This window comes from Cetorhinus maximus, chromosome 11 (assembly GCF_964194155.1).
Source record: "Cetorhinus maximus chromosome 11, sCetMax3.hap1.1, whole genome shotgun sequence".
Lineage (NCBI taxonomy): Eukaryota > Metazoa > Chordata > Chondrichthyes > Lamniformes > Cetorhinidae > Cetorhinus > Cetorhinus maximus.
This window is the reverse complement of record NC_135889.1, coordinates 98,642,045-98,662,123: the sequence shown is the minus strand read 5'-3', so window position 1 is coordinate 98,662,123 and position 20,079 is coordinate 98,642,045.

Here is a 20,079-nt window from a genome sequence, read left to right as displayed (position 1 = left end):
CACATAATCACGGAACCACAGAATTTTAATGGCATAGAAGGAGGCCATTCAGCCCATGGTGTCTGCACCAGCTCTCCAAATGAGTATTATGCCCTAGTGCCATTGCCCTGCATTTTCCCTGTACTCCTTCACATTGTTTCCATTCAAATAACCATCTAATACCCTCTTGAATGCCTTGATTGAACCTGCCTCCAACATACTTCCAGGCAGTGCATTCCAGACCCGAATCACTCATTGTGTGAAAAAGTTTTCTTTCACATCACATTTGCTTCTTTTGCAAATCACTTTAAATCTGTGCCCTCTCGTTCTTGATCCTTTTCCGAATGGGAGCAGCTTCTCTCCACCTACTCCGCCCGGCCCCCTCATGATTTTGAACATCTCTATCAAATTTCCTCTTAGCCTTCTTCATTCCAAGGAGAACAGTCCCAATCTCTCCAATCTATCTTCATAACTGAAGTTTCTCATCCTTGGAACTATTCTTTTAAACCTCTTCTACACTCTCTCCAATGTGTTCACATCCTTCCTATAATGTGGCGCCCAGGACTATACAGAATACTCCAGCTGAGGTCTAATGAATGTTTTACATAAATTCAGTATAACCTCCTTGCTCTTGTACTCTGTGCCCCTATTAATAAAGCCCAGGATACAGTAAGCTTTATTAACTGCTCTCTCCACCTATCCTGCCACCTTCAATGATCTATGCACATATACACCCAGGTCTTTCTGCTCTTGCACCCCCTTCAAAATTTCACTCCTTATTTTATATTATCTTTCCAGGTTCTTCCTTCCAAAATGCATCACCTCACACTTCTCCATATTGAATTTCATCTGCCACCTATCTGCACATTCTGCCAACTTGTCTATGTCCTTCTGAAGCTCTACCCCTTCCTCCTCATAGTTTACAACTCTCCCAAGCTTCATATCATCTGCAAACTTTGAAATTTTCCCCTGCACACCAAAATCTAGATCATTAATATATATCAGGACAAGCAAGGGTCCCAATACTGACCCTTGAGGAATTCCACTAAAACTTTCCTTCAACCCCAAAAATGTCTATTGACCATTGCTCTCTGCTTCCTTTTTTATTCCATGAGCAATAACTTTTCTCACAAGTCTGTTGTGTGGCACTGTATCAAATGCCTTTTGGAAGTCCATGTACACCACATCAATAGCATTACTCTCATCAACCTTTTCTGTTACCTCTTCAAAAAACTCCAGCAAGTTAGTTAAACACATTTCCCCTTTAGACACCATGGACTGGCTTTTCCTTATCCACCCATATTTTTCCATGTGACTACTAATTCCAACCTGAATAATTGTTTCTAGAATCCTGCCCACAATTGAAGTTAAACTGGCTGGCCTGTAATTGCTGGGCTTATCCTTACAATCTTTTTTGAACAAGGGCATAATGTTTGCAATTCTCCAGTCCTCTGGCACCTCCCCTGCATCTAGGGAAGACTGAAAAATTATGGCCAGTGCCCCTGCAATTTCTACTCTCACTTCTTTCAATATGCTTGGATGCATCTTGTCCGGTCCCGGTGCCTTATCAACTTTAAGTACTGACAGTCTATTGAACACTTCCTTCTTATCAATTTTGAACTCTTCTAGTGACAGAGTTTCCTTGACTGTCACCATGGCATTGGTAGCATCTACCCCCTTGGTAAAGACGGATGCAAAGTATTCATTTATTACATCAGCCATGGCCCCTTCATTCTTGTGTAAATTCCCCTTTAGGTCCCTAATCGACCCTAGTCCTCCTTTTGCCACCCTTTTACTATTTATATGCCTTATAGAAGACTTTGGGATTCTCCTTTAAGTTGGCTGCCAGTCTTTTCTCATAATCCCTCTTCGTTTCTCTAATATGCTTTCTCACCTCCCCTCTGAACCTTCTGTATTCCTCTTGGTTCTCAATTGTATTTCCTACCTGACACCTGTCATAAGCGCACTTTTTCTTTTTTATTTTAATTTCTATCTCCGTTCTCATCCTCTGGATTTGATTGTCCTACCTTTCCCTTTCTATGGAATATACCTTGAATGTGCCCGAACTAATTCTTTTTTTGAAGGTAGCCCATTGTTCAGCTACAGTTTTTCCCGCCAACCTTTCATTCCAGTCTATCTTGCCCAGCTCTATTCTTGCCCCATCGAAGTCATCTGTCATCCAGTTAATTATTCTTACCCTGGATTGCCTATCGTCCTTTTCTATCATCATCCTAAAACTTACAACGCAATGATCACTGTCTCCAAAATGTTACCCCATTGACACTTGATCTACTTAGCCCACCTCATTTCCAAGAACCAGGTCCAACAGTGTGTCTTTTCTTGTTGGATTGGGCACATACTGCAGTAGAAAATTTTCCTGAACACTATCTAGGAACTTTTGCCCCTCTCGACCCTTTACACTACCACTGTCCCAGTCTATATCTGGGTAATTAAAGTCACCCATTATAAATATTCTATAAAGCTTGCATCTCTCTGTAATTTCCCAGCAAATGTGTTCTTCCATGTCCTTCTCACAAGTTGGCAGTCTATAGACTACACCGAGCAATGTAATTGCATGCTTTTTGTTCCTTAGCTCTAGCCAGATTGATTCTATCTTTGAACCGTCTAGGGCACCCTCTTTCTCCAGCGCTGCAATGCTCCCTTTAACCAATACCACTATCCCTCCTCCTTTCCTTCCTTTCCTATCTTTTCTGAGCATCTTGTACCCAAGAATATTTAACACCCAGTTCTGCCCTTCCTTGAGCCAGGTCTCTGTTATCGCCACAACATATTTCCACATGGCAATCTGCACCTGTAACTCCCCAATCTTATTTACTATGCTCTGTGCATTCACGTACATGCACAGTAACTCTGATTTAGATTTTGTTACTTTCTCCCTCATCCCCGCTTCACCTATTAACTTATTATTCCCTATTCTAGTGCTATCTGTCCCTCCCAGTATTTTAAGCACCCTGGTATTCCTCTTTAATATTTGGCCCTAAATTCCCCTTATTCCTGGCACTTCTCAGTTAAATCCAAGTACAGCAACTTGATTAAAAATATTGCACTTTTCTAATTTACTTACCAGGTCCTACCTAGCAAAGCCACCGCTCTTCTTTCTGAGGAAAGATAGAAAAGGAAAGAAGCACCTCCTCCCTCCTCACTGAACTCCCTCACTCACCTCTGCTCTCGAACTCTTGCCACTTCTTGCATTGTTTTTATAGCTCTTCTGTTCTCCTCCAGTTGCTGCTGAGTGCCCTGTCCCAGGGTCCTCTTCTTGCACTCTCCTCTAGTATTGACAAATAAGAAGTATTGCATTTAAGAGAAAAGATGGATGCTGTTGAACAGTTAAGGACAAAAGAGATCTAGAGATTTTGGTAAATTTCTGACATAACACACTGCGACATGCTCGATCCTTTGTTCATCTGTGCTGTCGGTTTGCTTGTCCAATATTAAAGTTAGGCATGGGCCAAAAATCCTGTGGAACACTGCAAGGGTAGAATTTATAACCTTGCTTGGGCACCTCCATGGCTGCCCCCTTAGGCTAAACCAAATGGGAGGCAACCTGTGTCCTCACTAACTATGAGCTGAAATTCAAGCCCCATCTTACTCACCAACAAAGCTATTTGCATCCACATCCATAGCATTTCTGGTCCATGCTCCAATCCTATCCCAATAATTGCATTTTGAGCCACTTAAACATGAAATCATCCCAGATTTGCACAAAGTGCGATAGCGGGCAGGAAAAAGGACGTTTTACCTGCCAGTCGCAATGGCGGCTTTTCACACTTTATCATCCCAATCCTGCCTCATTATTTATGCATTTCCGGGAAATATAACATTTCGATGTTGGGCAGGGTCTCGTTTGCCTGCCGTGCCATCAACTCACCGCTTCATCACACCGGATGCCATGTTTAAAATGCAGCTGAACGCACACATCTTAATGCTTCCAGCCCAAGACTGCTGCACAAAAGGCATGGCCCCGAAAGGCAAGAAGACTGCAGCCCCCTGGATTAATGACACATCGCTCAAGCACCTATTGCATGCAGTGGAAACCTGCCGTGATATCCTCTACTCCAGCTCTGGGAGAAGACCATCATTTAAGGTCACCAATCCAGCATGGGAGGCGATGGCAGTGGGGGCCAGTGCCAATGCCCTGCAAAAGAGGACAGCCACCCAGTGCTGCAACAGGATGAATGGTTTCATCCTTCCATCAGGGTAAGTCACTCTTCTCATCACTCTCAATTCACACACTCACAAACTTAAACCACATCCCGAGGGATCTCGGACCTCAAGGGACAACACCACTAACTCTCACACACACCCTGACATCTCCATCAGACTCATATCCTCTGGAGCTTGTGCCCTCTCACAGTCCATGTCTCCGCTCACCACACAAACATTCCAAACTGTGTCGTATGTCCTGTTCACTCTCTCTCCACCTGTTTTCATGCAGGAGAATTTGGCTCACAACAGCAGGGAGAGGTCCCAGACTGGGGGTGGAATGGCCCACATTAGGCCCCTCACTCACTTTGAGGAGCATGCCATCGTGCTGAGTGATGAGGATGTGGACCCTGCCTGTGGCGATGGTGAGGTTGGCGGCGAACACCCGCCTGAGGATCCTGCACCACATCATCCCTCCCTCACTGCAACTGTGAGTGCTCTCTCTCCCCTGCTTTTCACTCTGCTGACATACACTAATGGGTAAACACATTTTGTTACTTTATAATGTGACAATATATTCACTTTCACTGAATAACGGTGTCTTTCAGCTTCATTGACAGGCTTCACGAGTCCTCCCACTGCATCCCACCCCCATATCCCCCCGCCACCACCTCACCCCTCACCCCCACTAGCAGTTCAGCTGCCTGCAGCTGACCCACAAGTGCTTCTGGAGGGAGAAGTGTGTGTGTGCGCATGGGCAGGGCCTTTTGGAGCCTTGTGCAAGCACTCTCCCACACACATGGATCCTTCCCGTATCACAATGCTCTGAGCATTTTCAATGCTGCCCACTGGGGTTAGCTTCAGTTGTCCACATGAGCTGACCTGCATCTCTGCCCGCCCACTGGTCACACTACCATGCAGCACCTGACCTTGCCCACCACGACTCTTGTTTCACTTTCAACTTAGACACCATGGTGGTGATACAGTATTTCATTGCTGCCCTGACCTTTCCCCTCCCCCAGTCACCCATTCCCTTTCCGCCCATCACTGTCAACCCCCGTGGTATCACCTTCCACCTCCCCTCCGTGACCTACCAGCCACAACCCTTTTATTTCAGGGATGTCCAGGTGAATGTGCACATTCCCTTCCTTCCCGAAAATCTCACCCACATCCACATTAACCTCCCCGACCTCGTCCTTCCTACCCCCAGGGTCCATGTCTGCCTCTGATCCCCACCAACCACCCTCGCTGTCCCTTCTAATGATACCTAGCCCTCCGATCCTACCGCCTCATTCTGCCCTTGGTCATTCTGAACATTCCCTCGTTCCACGCCCACCCTCAGTTCCCTTCCCAGGAGGCAGTCATGGACTCACAGAGCTCTCCCTTGCATGTTCATCTGCAATACCCCCCTACTGACTCCTTCCCCACTTGGAACTCCTTCATCCCTTGGAACTCCTTCCCCCCGCAACCCCTGGACTCTGCCCCCCACCACCCCACCAGCCCCTCCCCTCAATTAGTTCTTCCCCCTTCCTGGCTCCTTCCACCACCCCTACTTATTCCCCACCCTTATTCCTTCCCCTCTCTGGACCCCTTCCTCCACCCTTATTTCTTCCTCCACCCTTACTACTTCCCCTCTGCAGACTCCTTCCTCCCTCTGCAGACTCCTTCCTCCCCCTGGATTCCTTCCCCTCTCTGGACTCCTTCCACTCTCCCCCAGCCCGGACTTCTTCCCCCCACCCCACACCAGACTTCTTCCCCTCTCTGGACTTCCTCCCCCTCTCCGAACTCCTTCCCTTACACCTTCCTCCCCCCTTACACCTACCTAACAATTTGCCTTCATCTCTCCGGTTATCCCCTCCTCCCCCTTACCCCTCCCCACTCCTGACCTCACCCCCGTTGCCTTTGTTCCCCCCGCCCAACCTCACCCCCCTGACACCTTCGATCCCCCCCTCCCAACCTCACCCCCGCAACACCTTCCTTCCCCCTGCAAACTCAACACCCCTACTGATACCTTTGCTTCCCCACCTCCCAACCTCACCCCCACTACATACCTTCCTTGCCCAGTTGATCCTATACTCTTCCTTTCCCAAACAGAGCTGAACCTTCCTCTCCAACCCCTCAGCCATCATCCATTGTGAGCAGACCCTCAACGGTGACTTTCCACCTTCCTTGAGCTGCTTTGCGGTGGAGTCATGTCCGTGAGATTCCACCCAGCATGCCATGGACGTTCCTCCAGCATCCCATTGCTGTCAGGCTCCAGCACCTTCTGTTCCTTGGGTGTCCATGATGTGAGGAAGGCCCTGACATTAAGTCCAAACCTCTGCACATCACACCTGTCATTACATGCTCTGCACCCATGTCTTTTCCCACCGACATGGATGGATGATCATCGTAAAACCGATTTTTGTCCTTCTCGCCATGTGGTCCGCTCACGCCATTAAGCACACCTGATGCCAGTGGCCACAGAAAATTCCACCCTTGATGGTGGGCAAATCAATGACCTAAATGATCAAAAAGAAAAACATTGCTTAGAACTGTAGGAGCATAAAAAAAAGCAGACAATAACAATTTGATTAAAGATGTCTCCCACTGCTTCCTCAAAGTCTGAGACTAAAAGATTAATAATATGCAGGTTTTCATTAGAACCCATTTTCAGATGTTTGTCATTTGTCAAAGGATTAAATCATGCAGTCTTAAGTAACAACCATAGCTTTCCAGGACACATGAATTAAGCTCTGCAGGAAACTAATGTTGCCTCTGAAATAATGGAATTTTAAAAGGAATAATAATTAGTAAATCTCATAGTTCAAAAAAGCAAAAAGATCCTCTCAGCTACGTGGTTCACAATTTGCCCAAGTCCAGCTCCATTGAAGCAGGCATTGTGCAAACTTTGTGCGGCCTCCTCACTTCCATGATTGTGATGTTCAGCCGAGCATGACTCGTGCTTCTTCTTGGTTCAATGCGCAACAGGGGTCCCAGCATTACGCATGGTTAGCACAAGTATCAGCTGGCCTGCACACCTGTCCTTCTGGAAGAGTAGCTGCTCTCATGGAAAGCTGTTGCAAACTGTCCCTTCAGACATCGAATAGAAGGAGAAGCACCCCAGATCGGGTGACAGGGAAGAAGAAAAGTTCCCAGGTTTTTAGATGTGGTGCTGGGGGGGCCTAAGCCCAGATGGCCAACAGAAGGAGTTGGGCTATGTTTCTTTAGGGAATCAGAAGGCCTTCAAGGAACACCTTCAGAGCGAAATGGTAGCAAGTGGCCAGGGTGGTCAAATTTCGCAAGAGATTGGCACTGAAGAGCTGGCAGCAGTGCCAAAGGTTGCTCAGTGACCTCATGGGAATGACCAAGGTCAGTGCATGCATCTCTACATGATACATCTTACTCACCGCACTACCAACATCTCACGCTGCTCAATGCACCACGACCTAATCACTCACCCATTGACAATCTCTATCTCTCAGAACTCAGGCCTAACATTCAGATGCTTCATCTCACCCTTGGACAACTTCCAATGATGCTAGCCTCACATGCACCCCTAACTGCTTCCACATAGCTACAGCTATTCGGCTATGGAAGGCTTGCAAGATTTTGATGATACTACTAATTTTTAGCGTTTGTTGTTGCTCGGTAACATCTATGGATTTTATTGTCCATCACATTTTCAATTAAATGGTTCAGTTTGAATTGTTAATGAGACAATGGGCAGTCAAGACAGTTGGGATAGTTTGTAGCTGTTGTTTGTGAGAAACTATGCTTAATTGTTTTACGACTTTAAGTTGCTTGAAATTCTGGATTCAGCAACTTTATTTTGAAGGAATATTTGAAAAGTAGTTGGTTCTTAGGATGGCGTCTTGTCTTTAAACAAAATCCGTGCATTGATTTAAATGATTATTATATTTGTAGGGTAGAACATCTGTAATAGAGGGAAACTTCTCTCTGTTTTGACATTTTGAACATTTGTTCTTCATGCTTTTAGTATTTGTAGGAATAGGCTAGAGTAGATTTATGTGAATGTTTACGATAGGTCCAGTATTGACAAGAGCATGTGGCTTTGTTTGTGACTGCCCCGTATCTAAAGGAAATGTATCATTTATTCACAATGGAATGTAAACCCTGAAAACAAGGAATGAACATTTGTCTTTAGTCTATATGGCTCTAGTTACAGAGGTGGCCTGACACGAGTTGACTCGCAACCTAAGCCAATGGAAGAGGTCAATTTGGATTATGCCCAAATAATGGATTCTGGAATAATGAGAAGTGGGAATAAAAGCTGGAAAATTGGAATCTTTGTTGGCACAATGTTACCGTGGCTTCTGGGGTATGACTCTTCTGGACACAGTTCAACATCACTTCAAAGGCAGAGAAGAGAAAGGACATCGCCTGTGCTGGTAACGCTCAAGGAATTCTAGGAACTTGAGGAATAAGAGACTTCCATGTCGTCTTCACTTTTTTTTTAAGTATATCTAAATCTCGCTTAATAAACTCTACTTAATTCATAAATACTAGCCATTCGTACCTTGTTAGATCAAGCACAACTGAGGATGCTAGTGTTAGAAATTAAGAATTCGGAATGTAGAGATTTTAATTAGAAGGGTTTTTATATCTCAAAACCCTATAATCTTACAGGCATATCACTAAAACACATAATCAGTGACATTCTCCCCTCTCTCATGCAGGACAAGTGGCCCATAAGCCATGTGCAGCAGCAAAGAACCAAAGAGGAACAGACATTTCTGCATCACCTAAGCCCACTGGAGGAGACAATGCTCCACACCTTGGGTCCAGCTGTGGCAGAAGCCATTGCATCTGCTGTTGCCGTGATCATTCAGGATGTTCCTGCCTTATGTCCTTCTCAAATCCCACCTCTGGAATGAAATACAAGTTGCAGATGGTGTCAACATGGATCTTTGCTTTCCAATCCACTCCCGACTTCGCTCACCTCAACCCTCCCCTCTTGATTTTCTCCTTTCACATCCCAAGGAATTGTCACCCGGCCAGCCACTGCAACTTCAGGACAAAGTGTGAGAGCTTCATTAGATGATGGAATATCGTCCCTTGATCTAACTCGCAGCCACCAGCTCAGATATTGTCACAGTGCAACCTTTAGAGGGTAGTATAGAGTATGGGGGAGTGGCTGAGTATCAGTGAGCTGCAGCCAGGACAGCGGGATAGCATAATTCATTTCCCAGCTCCCTAGAGGGTGAAGTCACAGACAAGTTCTGCTACAGGGGACTCAGATGAGGACTTTGATGGAGTGTCTGAAAGGGGAATGCTACTAAGCATGCACCCCAAGATGCTTGCTGCATTGACAGACCTTCCGGACAGCTTCTTGTCACTGTCAAGCAATATTGAGTCCAGTTCCGAAATGGCACAGTGCATCACACAGGACTTTGAACCTGTCCTTTCCACCTTGGAAGTAGTGGCTAACCCCATGATGGCACTTGGTACACCAAACTGTCTCAGTACCCACTGCAACGCAGAAGGAAGCCACCCAAAGTCACACTGCTGCAGTGGAAACTCAGATGGAAGTTATGAGATATCCAAGCCATGAGAACTAAGCAAGCTTTGACTGGCTGGGAATTGGAGTGCTCAAAAGGACTTTCAGTGTCTCGCATAAACCAGCAATCTGCCCTCCAGCATCGCAGCCCTGTGGGAGTGGACGTCGCTCCATGGAGCACAAACTTGCTGTCCTCTCTTAGGATGACATCATTCCTTCTCCGACCACTGTCATTGCACCAGGGCCCTTGCTGTTGCCTCTCAGACAAACAGACCAGAATGCTGCCCCTCCATGCTGAGGTGGTACGGTTCAATGTGTTAGAATCATATCTCTCAAGACTGAAGTTTTCTTTTACAAAATGGAAGGAATTGGCATAATCTGGACATCTGGATGCTAACCTGGGATTTTTAAAAATATGTCATGAGTTCACCTTGGAGCTGTGAAAAAGCAGGCCCCTTCCAAGAAGTCGCCTGACCTATTTTTGAGAAGTAGCTGTTTGTTTGTTTGAACTGCAAAGCACTTTACTTAAGGTAAATCTGGGAGATAACAAAGGCAGTCACATGGGAGAGAGGAAAAAAATATTCAGTTGTGAACCTGCTTGTTTTGGAGGCAGTTTTGTTGGCGATCAAGCTGAGGAGAAAAGGTCACCTTGACTGGCTCCCTCTCTCTACCTTGCCTAAAATCGACCTGTAGCCGGAGAATCCTCATTTGAGAGTAACCAGTCGGCATTTGGACATGCAAAGTTGAAACCAGTTGGTGATAATTTCCAGGCATCCACCGGAACCAGCAGCCCACCTTCACATGAGAGAACTCCAGGTCTACAGCGTTGAGACCCTGGTCTTTATCCTTTACTTTATAATGCCCATCCTCCAAAGCCCATCTCTGCAGAGACACTCTATCTGTTTGTCCTTTGTTTGTCTGTGTGTATATCTGTGTGTGTGATGGGGGAGTTCTTTAGAAAGACATAGATAGTTACACTTCCCGGCTACAATTGTGTGTTAACCAGCACTTGCAATTTTTTAAAAGAAGTTTTATTTTAAAATAAATTAATCATTCTGATTTTTTGAAAGAAACCTGATTAAAATCTCTTTCATTCTGGGTACTAGAGGTATAGGTACACAACTGACCATTTTGGTGAGAAAATTAAACATTTAAATTAATGGTACAGCCTGCGGAGTAGTGGGGCTTGATAATTCACACACTCTTCCCATCCCGGTCATAACAAATGTCAAGACTTATAGGTCTAGAGCTGCTTGAGGTCATCCTGTAGGTTATCTGCAGCCTACTCCAATGAAATTCAGCAGCTTTCCACCAGTTATTCTACAGCCACTGGATTAACAGATCATAGGAGCACTAAGGCAGGCAAAGTCACCTGCAAGATGGACACTAATGGAATGCGCCAGGGTGAAGAGTTCAGTTTTTTTTATAGGAAGTGTTGTTGGATAAGGTTTTGGTGGCTTTTATATCAGGATTTTGGCCAAGAGGATGCTGTGATGGGATGTTACAGATGGATAGGAAGGTGGGGAATAGTGGAGCAATGGTGGTGAAGGCATAATGTCGTAAAAGAACTGAAGTCTCAGTAGGTGCTCATGTGCAGACAGTCTGGAATGAAGAAACCCCAGATTCCTCCTCCCTGCCACCTTGTCTTCCTCCTTCTCTGTTTCCCTGGTGGCAATGGCTGCACCCTCGAGGTTGTAGAGGATGCGGCAGACCACCACAAACGTGCAGGCATTTTCTGGCGTGTATTGGAGGGCCTCCTCATGTGCTCCAGGCAGCAGAACCATTGTTTTAGAGTGCTGGTGATGCTCCATGATGTTCCTGGTGGCAGCATGGTCCTCATTATATGCCTGTTGTCCTCGCATGGTCAGGTGTTGGGTCAGTAGGTATGTTTACAGAGAACTGTCTGATGCCACAATCTACATGAGCTACCAGAGCGTGCACACATTCCTATGTTAGCACCTTTCCCACAAGGGGGTGCAGCAGGGCCACATCAGAATTGGCCAACAGCACAGCATGCACCATTTTTTCAGTTCATGGCTTCCATAGCACCAGCACCAGTGTTGCTATGCAGTCCAATTGTGGGGCCCTCACCTTTGTGCCCATCTAGTGACGATGGGCAAAATTTTACGGCAGTGGGATTTTATGTTCCCGCCGAAGCCAATGAGGTTTAGAATGTCTCGCCGCATTTTACGACCCCGTCCCCACCGAAACGGGGCCGTAAAATTCTGCCCAATAGGTTTAGGGGCCTGAAAACTCACACAGTCCCGAAGAATCAGAGCAGCACAGAAACATAAATCTTCATTTTAAAATCTGCATACTTTGGCAATTTCCTTAAAAAAAAAGATTTGAACACCATATGATCCATAGACTATAAAGTGCATTGATTATAAATTTATTGTGTTAGTTTGCGAAAGTGTACAAAAGAAGTAAACATTAGGACCAGGATCTTCCAAGGAATGGTAATCAACGTTGGACTGCCCCTCTGCTTGAACTTTCCCGTGACTCAACACTGCTCTGAATTTCTTGCCGTGTCTTCCAAGCCCAGCTTTACCAAAGCACAGTGTCCCTCGGAGAGCTCCGTCACAGCAGAGTCGGCTCAGTGGGCAGTAAGGAAGCGTCCCTTTTTAATGGCATTAGCTGCCATGTGGTAAATTTAAAGGCCCACTTTGAAAGTTAGGGAATGGGTGAATTGATGAGTGGATGAATTGGTTGGGTGGTAGGGTGGGTGAGGCAAGTGAGTAAGTGGGTAGGTGGTAGGTGGGTGAGGTGGTAGGTGGTTAAGGTGGCAGGTGGTGAAGAGATACATGGATATGGTGGTAGGCGTGTGAGGTGATTGGTGGGTAGGTGTTTGAGGTCATTAGGGTGGTAGTTAGGCAGGTGGTCAGTGACTGAGGTAGTTGGTGTGTAGGGTGGTAGGTGGCTGAGGTGGTAGGTGGGTGGGGCAGCAGGTGGGTAAGGCGGCAGGTGGGTGAGATGGTAGGTGGGTGAGGTGTTAAACGGGTAGGGTGGCAGGTAGGTGAGGAGATAGGTGACTGAGGTAGTATGTAGGTAGTGTGGCAGGTGGGTGAGGTAGCGGGTGGGTGAGGTGGTAAGTGGGTGAGGTGGTAAATCAGTGAAGTCGCATGTGGGTAAGGTGCTAGGTGAGTGAGGTGTTAGATGGGTGAGGTGGTAGGTAAGTAGGGTGGTAGTTGGGTATGGTGGCAGGTGAGTACTGGGGCAGCTGGCTGCTATGGTAGGTGGATGAAGTGGTAGGTGGGTGAGGTGCTAAGTGGGTGAGGTGCTAAGTGGGTGAAGTCACAGGTGGGTAGGGGGCAGGTGGATGAGGTGTAGGTGAATGAGATGATAAGTGGGTGAGGTGGCAGGTGCGTGAGTTGGTAGGTGGCTGAGGTTCTAGGTGGGTGAGATGGTAGGTGGGTAAAGTGGCAGGTAGGTGAGGTGGTAGGTGCATAGAGTGGTAGGTGGATGGGGTGGCAGGTGGGTGAAGTGGTAGGTTGGTAGGGTGGCAGGTGGGTGAGGTGGCAGGTTGGTGAGGTGGTAGATGGATCTGTAGGTAATCATGTGGTTGGGGGATTAGTTGAGTGGTTGGGGTTGTGGGGGTAGTCCTGGGTCAAGGGGGTAATTGAGGGGTTTGAGGGTCTTCGGGGAGGGTTGAAGGGGGTGTCAGTGTGAGTGATTAGGGTGTCAGTTAAGGAGTTCCCCAGGGGTTAGATTAGGTTTTTTCTGTCTAATATCACCTGGTAACTATTCAGTTAAGTACATCGGAGCCTTCCGAAGTCTCCGACTCTAATTCCGAGTCACAGACATTTGTGGAGGGTCCCTGGAAGCAGGGAAATTGCCCATCGGACGTTGAAACTTCTTGAGCAATTGCCATGACTCCCAGGGACTCCCACAGGGTCCCGATGTGCACTTGTGGCCATACATCCGGTCTCCGACAATCCGAAGACCAAAGAATTTTGGCCGAGAGTTCTGAAAAATTAACCTTCAAACTGGCCACATTTTTTTAAAGTCTTATGAACCTCAGGCATAGAATCAAAGGCACATTGCTTTTGGAGAAGAAATAAAAACTGACCTTGACACTTTCTGTTACTTAGTAGCAGAGCACGAGATATCAGTCCTCCCTTCACTCTAGTGAAGCACCTTGCTTCCAGCCAGGCTCTCTCCCAGATGGATGGCTGATAATTGGGAATTCATTCAGATGGAAATTGCAAGTACATACTTGTGTCCTACCAGTTAATGTGCAGTGTGTCACCTTGAACACAATAGTAAAATAAAACAAGGTTATGCTCAGTAGAAGTATTTGCAGCTCATCGGATATTGGCTTATTAATTTAGTTGGAGTGCTGGAGTAAAGCTACACTTTTAGTGTTAATTACTGACTGAAAAGTGTAACATTAAAGGAAAGAGTATAATCACTGCGTCTTTTCAATAAGCAAAGAATTACCATTAATATTATGTGCATTACTGTCTTTCAATTTTGGTGGAATATTTTTAAGCACTTGGTAATGATAGCATCAGGAGAGCTGCTTTAGAGGCATAGCTGAGGCTGGCACTATGAAAAACTGAACTAATGTATGAAGCTAAAGATAAAACAATGTAAGTTAATGAGTGTGCCTCTGCTAATGTTAATTGTATTTCCTTTTGATCAAACACAGACACTTCCCTGTGCCAATTTTCACGAATGCTGGGCCACAATTTGCTGAAGCAGGGCATATAATGGTGTCTGCCATTAGTTACACTTGCCCTTGCATGTCTAGGCTTTTAAATATTTTGCATGACAAGTTGCTGAAAATGAGAGTTGATAATTGCACAGCGAGGGAAACAGGGCATCTGGGACCTGAGTGAATATGGCAAGGAGCTGTGTGTATTTCCTTAACCAATCAGATTGAAGGATTGTGAAATAAACAGCACAAGAACTGAGGAGGGTGAATTCAATGTCAAATCAGGAAAGGGGAAGATAGAAGGATAAGATGGGTTGGACTGAGAGAGAGAGAAAGGAGATATTGAAAGTAAGAAAAAGTTCTTAAATTTTAAATTTGACACTTAAAATCTTCAACCTCAATTAATACCTGCAGGAATGAGGTGCTACACTTCTAATAGCTAATTTTTGGTGTCAGAGAGGGTGAGTGGCAGTAATTAGCAGTTATTACATAATTAAAAGCGAGCTTTAATTTGAAACGACAAGACACACTTTTCTGTGGCAAATTTAGCTCACATCAACTGCACAAATGCAGCAACTTCACGCCATTCAATGTACTTCAGTGGACAGAAAGATGCCTTTCTCGTAATGCTAACAACAGAACAACGCAGCAATGTTTGGGTATCTGTGTTTAACCATGCATCTGCCTTTTCACCTGGAGTCACTGCACCATTAATTATAATAATGGCAGATAAATAATGGCGAGCATCATTAGCCTCACTGTTATTTTAACAGCAAGTTCTGAGCCAATAACTGTAGTATTCACTATTTCAGTAAACATAAACCTTAGCACAGAAGCGAGGAACAAATATTAAAATTTGTACATTAAATTCTTGTATTTGTACTTTATTTTTCAAATGGCTGTCAGCAAAATACTAAGCTTTTTCACAGTGCCCTAAATTTTGGATTTCATGATCCCAATAGGTAGTTCTTCAGCTGATTTCTTTTAAGTCTCTATCAAGTGTTTTAAAATGACAAGTTAAAAAAAAAAGTTAAACTATCAAATGCCAATTTTATACCTAGGGGAATCAAGTTCTCATTTATTTCAATGATTTCCCAGTATCCAGTTATACTAGAATCCAATAATATGCCTGATAGCACAGAAAGTGCATTTAAAATAATGGACTTGGATGACAGAAAAGCATACACAATGCTCTATGGATATATGTGTATAAAATAAATAATTGGAACTGGGAGTGTTTAACAAGGCAGCAATACACATAGGATATAGTGAATATGTGAACTTTAAGAGCAATCTTCCAAACTCTAGAATTTGCCACAACAGCTTCCTACATTTCTACAATGTTCACATAACTTTCGCAAAATGTTCACACCTTTTGTTTGGAGAAATTGAGTGGAGTTGAAGGATAAATTGTTCAATGTGAGAAAAAGTTCAGCCAAATGGAGGAGGGTGGTAGTGGATGGGGACTGGTTGGGGATCCATTCAATGAACAAGTATAGAGCCACAGACTGTTCTGGTGGGGGGCAGGGGTGTAGAGGGATTGGACATCCATGGTGATAAGGAGATGTTTAGAGGCAGGAAACTGGAAACCGTTGAAGTGAGGGAGGGCATTGGAAGAATCAAGAATGTAGGTAGGAAGAGACTGGCCAGGGAGAGAAAAAGTACAGTCCAAACACTTCCTCTAAATAATAAGTGTTGCAATGGGGATCCATTTGCTCCTAGCTATGTCTGTCTTTTGTGGGCTACGTGGAACATTCCTTGTTCCTGTCCTACTCAGGCCCTTACCTAACCTCATTTTCTGGTACATTGATGAATGTATCTGTGCCACATCTCAACCTGCACCAGAAAATTTCATTGGCTCTGCTTCCAATTTTCCTTCCCTCACCTTCACATGGTCCATCTCTGACTCTTCCCTTCCCTTCCTTGACTTCTCTGCCTCCATTTCTGGGAATAGATTATTAACTAATAGTCACTACAAGCCACAGACTCCCACAGCTACTCTGACCAGACTTCCTCACACCCCATGCTATTCCATTCCCCCAGTTTCTTCCTTTTCCATCGCATCTGTTCTGACGAATGCAATCTTCCATACTAGTGCTTTGGATAAATCTTCATTTTCCTTGACCGAGGATCCGCCCCCCACTCCACCATCATGGTTGACAGGGCCCTCGACTGGGCCTGAGCTATAATGCGTTTTTACTCTCAACCCTTTCCCTTCCTCCAAAAATTATAATAGAGTTCCCCTTGTCCTCACCTTCCATCCCACCAGTCTCAGTATTAAACAGATCATCTGCCATCTCCAGCATGATGCCACCACCAAACACACCTTCCTCTCCTCTCCCCTCTCATCATTCTGAAGGTACTGCTCCCTTTGTGTGAGGTGTTGGCATAGTGGTAATGTCACTGGGCTGGTATTGAGGATAAGGGGCCATTCATTTAGGGCTGAGATGAGGAGGAATGAACACTTACCTTTGTGGGGAGAGGTAGACCTGCAGGAGATACACAGACCAGGGAGCAGATAAATAAAGCCCAAGGAGCAAGACCCAAGCGCTTACCTTCAGAGACAGAAGTCCAGAAACACCCTGAGTTTAAAGAAAAAAGTGAACTGTGGCATCACAGGAAAGTTGTAAGGTGATTGGCTGGTGAGTATTGCTGCTTAGGGACTAAATTTAAACAACTTGGAGTTTGAAAAACATTAAAAATGTTAACTATTAACTATTAATAACAAGGAACAAGTGAGTAGCTGGTGAGTCTGATCGTCTATTTTTAAATAAGGTTTGTTACCAGAAGTAAGCTGTATTAAGTATTCGTAGGGTTTATCAGTATTAGCAAAGTTGATTAATAGTAGTAAGGTTTACTTGCATTGGTAAGGCATTATTAGTATTGAACTGGTAAGATTTATTACCAGTAATAAGGTTTATTAGCAGTAACAAGCTTATCAGTTAATAAATAGAGAAATGGCAGGACTGCTCAAACGTCAAGAGCACACACCCTGTGCTATGTGGTAACTCCAGGATGCTTCCTGTGTCCTGGATAATCATTTGTGCAGGAAGTGTCAGCAGTTGCAGCAGCTTGATTTCCAGGTTTTGGACCTTGAGAGCAGCAACTGGCATCAATGCAGTGCATCCATGAGGTCAAGAGCTATGTGGATAACACATTTATAGATGTGGTCATGCTGCAGCTTGAGAGTATGCAGGCAGAGAGGGAATGGGTGACCACAAGACAGTCAGAAAGGAACAGGCTGGTGGTACAGGAATCCCCCGACTCTATTCCACTCTCCAACCAATGTTCAGTTCTGAATACTGATGAGAGTGAAGGCTCACCTGGGAGCGTAGCCAGAGTCAAGTCCATAGCACCAAGGGTGGCTCAGTTGCACAGAGGGGTACAAGGAGACTGGAGGTGCAATAGTGATAGGTGATTCGATAATTAGGGGAAAGATGTGCATTTCTGCAGCTGCAGACATGAATCCAGGATTGTGTGTTTCCTCCCTGGTACCAGGGTCAGGGGTTTCACTGAGCAGCTACAGAACACCCCTGAGGGTGAACAGCCAGCAGTCATGGTCCACATCGATACAAACGTCATAGGCAGAAAGAGGGATGTGGTCCTGTAGTCAGAATTTAGATAGTAAATTAGCAAGAAGGACCTTAAAAGTAGTAATCTCTGGATTACTCTCACTACCAGGTGCAAGTGAGTATAGAAATAGGAGGATAAAGCAGACAAATGCATGGCTTGAAAGATGGTGCAGGAGGGAGGGCTTTAGGCTCTTGGGATATTGGGACCGAGTCTGGGGGAGATGGGGCCTGTACCGGTCTGATAGGTTGCACCTAAAAAGAACTGGGACTGAGTTCCTTGCAGGGCTTTTTGCTGGAGCTATTGGGAAGGGTTGAAACTAACTTGGCAGGGGTGTGGGAACCAGGAGGTAATATTAGAGAGGAATACCATTGTACAGAGTATGCTGGGAGATAGCACAAGAATAGGGAATAGAAAATTAATAGGCGGGGTCAGAGTAAGCTAGAAAGTAATAAAGTCTAAATCAGGATTACAGTGCATGTATGTGAATTCATGGGGTGTGGTTTAATAAGATTAGTGGGTTACTGACGCAGATTGACATGTGGAAATATGATGCTGTGGCTATAACTGAGACCTGGCTCAAAGAAGGGCAGGGTTGGGATTTAAATATTCCTGGATACAAGGTGTTCAGGATATGAAAGGAAGAAAAGGAGGAGGGGTGGTCGTATTGCAGTGCTGGAGAAAAAGGATGTCCCAGAAGGGCCAAGAATAGAATCTATTTGGCTAGAGCCAAGGAACAAAAAAGGAGCAATTACATTGCTCCGTGTAGTCTATGGCTAACTAACTAGTGGGAAGGATGTAGAGGAATAAATTTGCAAGGAAAATATGGAGAGGTGCAAAAGTCATACAGTAGTTATAATGGGGGTCTTTAATTACCCAAATATAGGCTGGGATAGTAGAAGTATAAAGGGCAGAGAGAATAGCAGTTCTCAGAATGCGTTCAGGAAAATTTTCTTCAGTACTATGTTTCCAGTCCAATGAGAAAGGAGGCACTGCTGGACCTGGTTCTTGGGAATGAGGTGAACCAAGTGGATCAAGTATCAGGAGGAAAACATTTAGGGGACAACGATCACTGTTTCATAAGGTTTAGGCTGGCTATGGAAAAGGACAAAGAATACCCCAGAGCCAAAATAATTAATTGGGCGAAAGCCAACTTCAATGGGGTAAGAACCAGATCTGGGTGGAATAAACAAAAGTCATAGGTTGGCAGGAGAAAATGCAGCTAAACAGCTGCCAGAGCGTCCCTGCGTCCCCCCTCCCCCCCACCCCCTCCCCCTCCCCCTCCCCCCCCACCCCCTCCCCCTCCCCCCCCCAACCCCCTCCCCCTCCCCCCCCCACCCCCTCCCCCTCCCCCCCCACCCCCTCCCCCTCCCCCCCACCCCCACCCCCTCCCCCTCGCCTCCCCAACCCCCTCCCCCTCCCCCCCAACCCCCTCCCCCCTCCCCCTCCCCCCCACCCCCTCCCCCTCGCCTCCCCAACCCCCTCCCCCTCCCCCCACCCCCTCCCCCCACCCCCTCCCCCCCACCCCCTCCCCCCCCACCCCCTTCCCCCCCACCCCCTTCCCCCCACCCCATCCCCCCCCACCCCCTTCCCCCCACCCCATCCCCCCACCCCCACTTCAAAGAAGAGATAATTCAGGCACAATCAGTGTATATTCCCTTGAGAGGGAAAGATAGGGCAAAAGATCCAAAGCTCCCTGGATGACAAAAGAGATATAAGATAAGGAAGGAATAGTATGCTTATGACAGATGTCATGTAGCAAATACAGTTGAGAACCAGGCTGACTATGGGAGGTTCAAATGGGAGGTGAGAAAGCAAATAAGAGAAGCAAAGACAAAGCAAGAAAAAAGTCTGGCAGCTAACATAAAAGGGAATCCCAAAGTCTTCTATAGGCATATAAATAGTAAAAGGGTGGCTATAAGGAGGAGTGGGGCTGATTAAGTAGCAAAAAGGGAATTTACACATGGGGGCAGAGGGCATAGCTGAGGTATTAGCTGCCTTTGTTCAGGCCTGGCTTGGGCCCCTTTCCCCCCAGGCCCGCCTAAATCCCCTCCTTCCCCTCAGGCCAGCCCGGACCCCCATCTCCCCTTCAAGTCTGCCGGGACCAGCCCTCCCCCCCTTAGACCTGCCTAGACCCCCTTCCCCCTCAGGCCTGTTTGGATAGCCTCCCTATGCCTGGCCGGAACCCCACTGGACCTGTGCCGGACTT